Here is a 9,051-nt window from a genome sequence, read left to right as displayed (position 1 = left end):
AGCAAGGCTGAGACAGACGACCACAGCATAATTTACAATGAAAATGTTCCAGGAATGTTTCATTTTAAGAATGAGGGAAGAGTGGGGAAGAAAGCATTTCAGAGAATTTCTTTGAAGAGACTCTTATTCTGAATCCCCACCCATTTACTTACTGACAGGTCATCCCCTAAAGGGCTGAGGTCACAGGAAGAAGGAGGGAGAGTAAGGAGCGGAGATAGAGAAGCTGACCAACCCTCTCACCCTCCTCTCTCCTCTCCTCATACAGCTCCACAGCAGAGTTGGGAAGCAGCTGATCTCCACCCCCTTAATCTCTGCTCTCCCCCAGGAAGCCTGTGGATCTGGGTAGCTTGACCTTCACCTTCTCTCCTCCAAGGTGCTTTGGCTCTGGTTCTGTACCCTCCCTTTGTCTCCCACCCTGCCTCTTCCCCTTTCCTGCTTTCACTCTTTGCCTCTCCTCTTTCTCTGCTGCCGATACTACTAACCTCACATTGGTAAATTCTCATCACTGTTTATAAAGGACTGTGACACTCCTCCCTTCCTCTTTCTGTTTATTTAACAAACAATGTGGTGGTGGATCTGAGAGGACAATCAGAACACACAGGTCAAGCTCTAAGAGAGGGCAGCATGAGGGAGGGGTCCCAAATTCAGCATGGGGCTGCCAGGAAGGCTTCCCAGCAGCTAAGTTTTGAGGAAAAGCAGAGTTGGCTAGAGGAAGGACATTTGGGAGAAGTGTTCTGGCCCGAGAGCGCACTTGTATGCAAAGTTCTAGAGACACATGGCAGGGTTGAGCATTCGGGAAGTTACATGCTCTACCACCCAATCCCCTAGTTTTAGATCGTAACGCAGTGTAAAATACATCTGTTTTGCAGATCAGGAAGCAGGCTAACATTATCCATTTCACAAGCACTTCCAGAACACTTTGCCAGCAGTGCAGAGAAGCTGGCAATCAAGAGAGAAGGATTTAATTATCGCCCTGGACTGGTCATATTAATCATAGAATTCTTGAGACTGGAAGCTTTTCATTATTTAAGAGTGGTCAGAAAGCCATGGGACCGACTGGAGATTTCATCTAGGGGCAGGAATAAAGGCGTTTTCAGCTAATACTCTTTGCAGTCCCACTTGTTCAAAGTAAGGAGTGAGTGAATCATAATGGGTAAGAAATACCACCGGAAAGTTTGCATTGCTCTGAGGACAGAGCACATGAAATGACCTTATTCTCACCTGTGCTGGAGCAGCATTAGGGTGGGGCGTGGGGGGACCTGTGAGGATTTGTCATGAAGCTGGGCCCACATAGCAGGCATTCTGTTCTTCCTTTGACTGATCTCAAAGGTCCACAAAAAGAATAGCCAAGTATTCTAAAGGTGTTTTGAGTCATACCTTAGATAAGATGAAAACACCTTTATTGTCACATGATTATTCTTATTGGGGGTGGATTCAGAGGGTTCATGGAGGTGACAAGCTTGAAGCCTTATACCCACATTCTTTCCAAGAAGGGTCCAAGACTTTTCCATCATCATTGAGGTTCAAGGCTACTACCACCACCAACCACCCACTCCCAATGACCTCCACACCTTTAACAGTCCCTCTCCCCCACCATCTTTGTCATTGTGGAAAGCAAGTGGCCTCATAAGTTTGATTAAATGTAGCTTTAAGTCCTCATTTTAGAATATCTGTGTGTGTGTGTGTGTGTGTGTGTGTACACACACATGCCCCTCAGAGAGCTAGTCTTTCCCCTAGTTAGTCAAGCACTGCCCAAGGCAACAGAAGACAGTGGCTCTGACCTAATAGTCACATGGCCTGGACCTCTGGCAGGCTAAAGGTAGCATCTTAAAAGGAACGACTCTCTGGCTACTTTCCCATGAGGCCAGACAGAGGGACGCTGGAGCAGATCCCAGAACTGTCCTCAAGACCTGAAGAAATGATTCATTACTATACAAGGACTAAGAAGATTTATATACTTTCCCTCTCACCTTCTAAGTTCTTCTGGCTGGGCTAACGATCAAATGAACAAGAACCAGATTAACAGGAGAAAATCCATTGTTAATACATGTGCATAGGAATGCACATAAAAATGAAAACTCCAAAGACAGGCAACATTAGGTATATAGACATTTCTGGACAAAAGAGAAAGGTGGGGAACAGGTTATTGCATTTCAGGAGTGAGAATGAAAAAAACGACAGGTAGTGGAGGAAGAGCTGAACATACACAAAAGGAGTTTTCTCGCTAGGCAGTTCGGAAAACACGGGACCCAGAGTATCTAGCGAACAGGCCCCTGTCTGAAATCCTCTATTGACCGAACTTCACTCACATTAGGCCAAGGCGACATCCTAAGATCTTCCTGAAGCAGGTTTCTCTGTCCAAATCTCTTGGGCAGGAAAGGAGGGAGGGTCAAAGGTATTGTTTTTTTTTTCTGAGTCTTTTGTGTCTTGATAGACAGCTTAAAATCAATAATATCCCTCAAAAGAGCAGCTTCAAGGTGGCAAGACTTTGGTTCTCTTCATCACCTTTACCTTACCTCGGACCAGTCAATTCCCAGCATGACCTTGAACCCCTAACCTATGGTGCCTTGTGACTTTGCCCTATATAATCCGCAACTTACATGCTATCAGGGTGTTTGGGCTTCTGAGCATTAGCATCCCGTTCTTCTGGGTGGTGGCATTCGTCAATAAAGTGCCAATATTTCTTCACCACCGTTCTCGGTGTTTAAGTGTTTGGCTCTGCTGGTACCAGATGGATGAACTCCTTTTGTCCTATGACATCATCAACATTGTACACCAACACTATTAGCCATTATCATTTTTGCCCACCCCCATCCTCAGGACCATTAGCACCATCATCATCACCACCATTGCCGTGGTCACTACCATCCATCGAGTGCGCATTGCACCCTGTGCTGTGGGAAGCCCTCAGCCCTGCCCTCCTGCCTGTTCTAGAATTGTCTGTGTCCTGTTAGTCCACGACCCTGTCAGGAAGCCCGCATTTGTTCCTTGTCTCCCAAAGTGGGAAACCTCCATCAGTCTGTTTATGTCTCCCCTGCCCCCTTTTGGTACAGATAAGAATATTCCAAATGTGTGGAATAAAATTGGATTTGCATTGTATTAAAATGCAAAACACCTGGTTCGACTGATTTATGAACTTCTTTTAAAAAAATTAAAAATATGTTTATTGATTTTAGAGCAGAAGGGAGAGAGAGACAGAGAGAAACATTGATTTAAGAGAAAAACATCAGTTGGGTGCCTCCCATACGTGCCCTGACTGGGGATTGAACCCGCACCTAGGTATGTGCCCTGAATAGGAATTGAACCCCCAGCCTTTTGGTGTTTGACATGATGCTCCAGCCAGCTGAGCCACACCAGCAAGCGCTTTACAAATTTCTTAAGAAAAATGGTCAGCATACCTAAAAGAACCATAGACATTATATTTCAATTAGCAACAATCAGTAATTTATCACACATTGAGGAGTCTCGTCCAGGAATAAATTGATTTTAAACAGTTAATAAAGGCCACCTTGTCCTACCTGCCTTCCCCCAGGTGAGGTCCATCCTAGTGCTTGGGGCAGAACAGGAGGGAACATTTCCTGGTTCCCATGCCAGGGGATCTACCACACTCTCTGGGAGGCTGAATCAAGCACCCAGGGGAGAAGCAGTGAAAAGGAATCTCAGGTCTCTTCACCTTAGCCTTCAGGTGTTGTTTCCAGGAACCGGGAGCGTTCCTGGAAGTGTTGTTTTCATTTGGAGTGTGTGTGCATAGGGCTCACTGCAGTTATGCAGACTGGCTGTAAGCCAGAAGTTGTTATGGTGTGGTCTTGATATGCCCCACCCCAGGCTGTCACTGGTGTTTGTTTACTATGCCTTCTGTTCCGAGACTTGATGTTTTCATATTCTGTTATGCATCGGTCATCTTTCCATTGCACTGGTCTTGTGAAACTTGCATTTTAACCAGTCAGGTGGGTGTATAGTGGTATCATTAGGGGGATTACTAATGAGGTTAAATGTCTTTTTGTCTCCTCATTGCTTATTTGGGTATCCTATTTTCAATACCTCTACACCCCTTTGCTCATTTTTTATTATTTGTTTGCCTTTATGAATTCTAGGAATTCTTTTGATATAAGGTATAGAACCCTTTGTCAGTTACATGTGAGGTCTGCCCAGAAGGTATCCAGCCATGTGACATGAAAAACAGAGACATGTTTTGAAGAAGATACAAGACACAAGAAACATTGTACACAGGACAGTGACACTTCAGTCCCCTTCAAAGTAGGCACCTTGGGACCTCACACAGTTCTCCCAGTCACCATCAGTTGTCTCATCATATTTGCCTGAATCCCATAGATGGTCTGAAATCTCTTCCTTTTCAATGGTGATTTTAGCTTTGGGAAAAGCCAGAAGTGTCAGGGAGCCAAATCTGGGCTGTAGTGGGGCTGAGTCACCTGGATGATTTGGAGTTTCACCAACACACTCTGCACGAGACATGATGCCTGAGCGGGCATGCTGTGCACATTGAAGCTGCCAATCACCAGTTGCCCATGGCTGTGGGATTCCGAATCATCCAAATAGTTTCTGAGGAGGAATATTCAGGCTTAACACAAAGTTTGATGCAGATTTGTTGCTCTACTTGCTAAGCCATTTTGAATGCAATGGCCACACAGTACACAAGCTCACTCAATGCTGTCTACTACCCCACTGACTAGTATAGTGAAGTCATCATTGTTCATGCATGGGCATTCCAGTCCACTCTCCTTGGCTGCCAGGTTACATCAATGTCATGCAAACTGTTCTCATTATGTTAACAATGGCTGGACTATTTCTGGACAGACCTCCTATATTGAAAATATTTTCTCCCACTCTGTGCTTGTCTTTTCAATGCTTCAGTGGCATTGCTTAGTGAACAATTTTTTCCCCTTAATGTAGTCAAATTTATCAACCTTTACCTTTGTGGAAGTGGTTTCTGTGCCTTATTTTAAAATAAATATTTTATCCTGTAGTTAGTAGGTATTCTTCTATACTGTCCTCTAAAATCTGTGTTGTTTTGCATTTTACATGTAGGTCCATAGTCACCTGGAGTTGACTTCTGTGCATGGTTTGACACAGGAGCTAAGTTTCGCTTGTATTTCATATGGGTAGTTTTACATGAAGACTTTTTAAATTCACTTTTGGCGAATAAATTTGACATGTAACATGATGTAAGTGGAAGGTGTATACACCATATCATATGGGTATTCTATAGTGAGTGGTTTATCAAAAAGGCCATCCACTTTCCATTGTTCTGAGGTGCTACCATTGTCCTGAGTCTAGTCTATTTATATATTTTTGTGGGCTTGGTAACCACACAATCTGTACTATTATCACTTTGTAGTGTCTTAATATCTGATATGGCAAGTTTTTCCATTTTGTTTTTCTTTAAGACACCTTAGAATCTTAACTTTTCGTGAATCTGTATATATTTTAGAATAAGCTTGTCAAGTTCTATAATAAACATTAAAATAGAACTTATTGTGTATTTTGATTAAGAGTACATGACTCTGGAAATCAAGTTAGAGAAAATGGACATCCTTTTACTTCATGTATTTCTTCTGTTTCTCTCTCCTTTCTGGTATTCCTATTGTACATATGTTACTCCTTTTGTAATTGTGCCACAGTTCTTGCATATTTGGTTTCTTTTTTCTCTTTGCTTTCCCATTTAGGAAGTTTCTGTTAACATACCTTCAAGCTCACTGATTCTTTCCTTGGTCATGTTCTGAATTTGTTAGTGTTTTTGATTCCGTCTTAAGAGTTTCCATTTCTCCACTTACATCATCCATCTGTTCTTACTACACATTGTCCATTTTTTGTCCACTAGAGCCCTCCACACCTTAATCACAGTTATATTAAGTTCTCAATGTGATGATCCCAGAATATCTGCCGTATTTGACTCTGGTTCTGATGCTTTTTTTATTTCTCCAGACTATGTTCTTTGCCTTTTAGTGTGCTTGGAATTTTTTGTTGAGAGCCAGACTTGATGTATAAGAGGAGCTGATTGTGTGAAGTTTTATGTTGATCTGGCTAGCAGTTGGCTGTATTTACTGCTTGCTGTAGCTGTAGTATCAGAGGCTAAAATTTTCTCTACTGTTCTCGTGTTTCTCTCCTCTGTTATCTTTGGGTTTCTTTAGAGACTCCTTAAATAGGACCTGAGGCTTGCAGTCTTTAGCTGTACTCCCCTGTTGTTGTACAGGAGTTCTAAGTCCTGGGGAGCGTGCGGGGCAGTGGGCTGGAGGGAAGGGGAAGCACTTGGTGACCTACTGAAGATTAAAGACCTATGATTAGGTCTCAGTCTTTGAGTAGGCTTAGGCCCCTGGGCTTCAGGAGTGCTTCTCAGCTCCCTCTCCCTTTGGTGAGACCGGGAGCCCGGAGAGGACTGGAACTGGGTATTTCCTTTTCTCCAGGTTAGTTAGGCTTTGCTAAAACTCAAGTCAGTCAGGCTCTCGTAAAATAGTGTCCCTCAAGGGCAGGTCACGTTAAGGGGAACAGAGAGCTCTGGACATGTTCCAATATGGTTCCTTTCCTCCTCCCCTCATCTAAAGCACAAGGGAAGACTTCCCCAATCTTCACAGTGAAAACCTGGTTGGCTTCTGGAGATAAAATTCTTACAAGTGCAGGGGGTCCCCAAGGCTGTCCCCTCCCAAGTTTTTAACTCTTCACTTTGTCTATGCTGAGCTTCCAGCAATTTGTCAGTTTTGTGTAAGCGTTCCTCCCAGCACTGGCTCCAGCTGTGGGCATCTGCTCCCAGGACTCGCCTGGGGAGCTGTGGTTCTTTGTGTCCACCTACTTCCCCAGTTTCAGGCAGTGTCTACTCTGTGCCTCCACTCTCTGTGGATCTAAGGACAGTTGATTTTTTGTTTGTTCAGCTCTTCTCTTCTGTGAGGATGGAGGTGATAAACTCTCTACCTGCCAAACTAGGAACTGGAAGTCCATTCCTTTAATATGAGTTTTTGAGCCTGTGATCACGATGTTTCTTTTTCAGTCTTCTGATTTTCCCTTAACAAATTTGATCATCATCTTAGAGGGGTCTTTGCCCATGTTCCATTAGATTTGTTCCTAGGTACTTGATATTTGCTCACATTATTGCAAATGCATCTTCTTTTACAATTTAAATTTCTAACTATTGCTGGTGTATAGAAGTATTGATTTTAAGTCTGTATTTTCAGGGGTCATTTCTATAGTTTGTTACTAGAAGGATTGATTTTTACAGCTTTATTGAGATATTTGCATAACATAAGCTTCATCTGTTTAAGCAATAAACATTAAAATAATTCATGGTTTCAGGATAGCTACAGAGTTCTGCAGCCATCACCATCCTCTAACCTTAGACCCTTTCCATAGTTCCGGGAAGCAAGCTTGTACCTGTCAGCAGGTACTCCCCACTCCTTTCCTCTCCCACAGGCAACCACCCATCTATTTTTGTCCCTACAGAGGTGCCTATTCTGGTTACTTCATATAAATGGGATCATACCATATGTGACTGGCTTCTTTCATGCAGCACAACGCTGTCCAGGTTCATCCGTGTGGTAGCATGTGCCAGCGCTTCATTCGTTTAGTAGCTGAGTAGGGTTTCGTTGTGTGGATATGCCATCTAGTCACCATCTGATGGACATCTGGATGATTTGCACTTGGGGATATGAATAGTGCTTCTATAAGCATTTGTAGATAGCTTTTTGTGTGTGCATTTTATTTTTCTTGGGTAGATGCCCAGCAGTGGAATGGCTGGGTCATGTATTTTGAAGAACATCCAAAATGTTTTCCTAAGTGGCTATGCCATTTTACATTCCTACTAGCAATGTATAAAGGTTTCAGTTTCTTTATGTCCTTGCCAACGCTTGCTATTGCCTGTCTTTTTGATCATAACCATGTTAGTGGGTACAAAGTGGTACTTCATTGTGGTTTTGATTTTCATTTCCTAAGTGGCTGATGATGTTGGGCGTCTTTTTAATGTTCCTATCAGCCATTTGCATCTTTTCTTGGAAAATGTCTCTTCATATTCTTTGCCCATCTTTAAATTGGGTTACATGCCTGTTATTGAGTTGTAAGTTTTTTAAAATATTTTCTGGATATTAGGCTTTTATATATGATTTGAAAATATGTTTTCTAGTGTGTGGGTTGCCTTTTCACTTTCTTGATAATATTCTTTGAGGAACAAAGCTTTTTGTTTGGTGAAGTCCAACTTATCAATCTTATCTTTTATTGATTGTGCTTTTGTGTTATATGAGGGAAACCCAAAAGACCCAGGATTTATTTATTAAAAAATGTGTATTTATTCTTACATGTTTAAATTTCAGTCACCTTCAAAATACTCTCCGTTTGATGCAGTACACCCATCGAGACTTTTTCCCACTGCTCAAAACAGTTTTTGCATTCATCAATTTTGATGCCTTTTAGTGCTTCTGCTTTTTGCTTCATCTCTTCCACATTGGCAAAATGTTTCTCTTTGAGGATATTTTTCATCCAGGAAAACAAAAATAAGTCATTCATGGTGAGATTGGGTGAATAGAGAGGGTGTGGCATGGGGGTCATGACATTTTTTGGTCAAAAACTGCTGAACACTCAATGCAGTGTGGGCAGGTGCACTCGTAAATCACCCATCATAAAATGGGCAAATGCATTGAAAGAGTCTTCAAGAAAAATTTGCTGAAGCTGAACACAGCCTCTCACAACAACACCAGCTGGCACACTGACACAGATGGGTTCCTAGAAAACTCACCTATTGGGAGAAGCCTATACTACAAGGGGCCTGCCCTCCAGAAGATAATTCCATTTTGGGGAGGGTCCCCTTGTTATGTAAGAAACCATTGCTTCACCCATGGTTGCAAAGATTTATTCCTGTGCTTTCTTCTAAGAATTTTATAGTAAAACCATAAGCATTTTCAAATAAAATAGAAGTACATAATATTTACATCTGTTACCCACCTTGAGTTAATTTTTACATGTGGTCTGAGGTAGGGGGTCCAAATTTATTCCCTTGCATGTATATATCCAGTTGTTTCCAAACCATTTGTTAAAAAGAATATTCTTTTCCCT

Source organism: Phyllostomus discolor, chromosome 7, assembly GCF_004126475.2.
Source record: "Phyllostomus discolor isolate MPI-MPIP mPhyDis1 chromosome 7, mPhyDis1.pri.v3, whole genome shotgun sequence".
Classification (NCBI taxonomy): Eukaryota; Metazoa; Chordata; class Mammalia; order Chiroptera; family Phyllostomidae; genus Phyllostomus; species Phyllostomus discolor.
The sequence above is the reverse complement of the archived record's forward strand: the minus strand, read 5'-3'. Positions refer to the sequence as shown.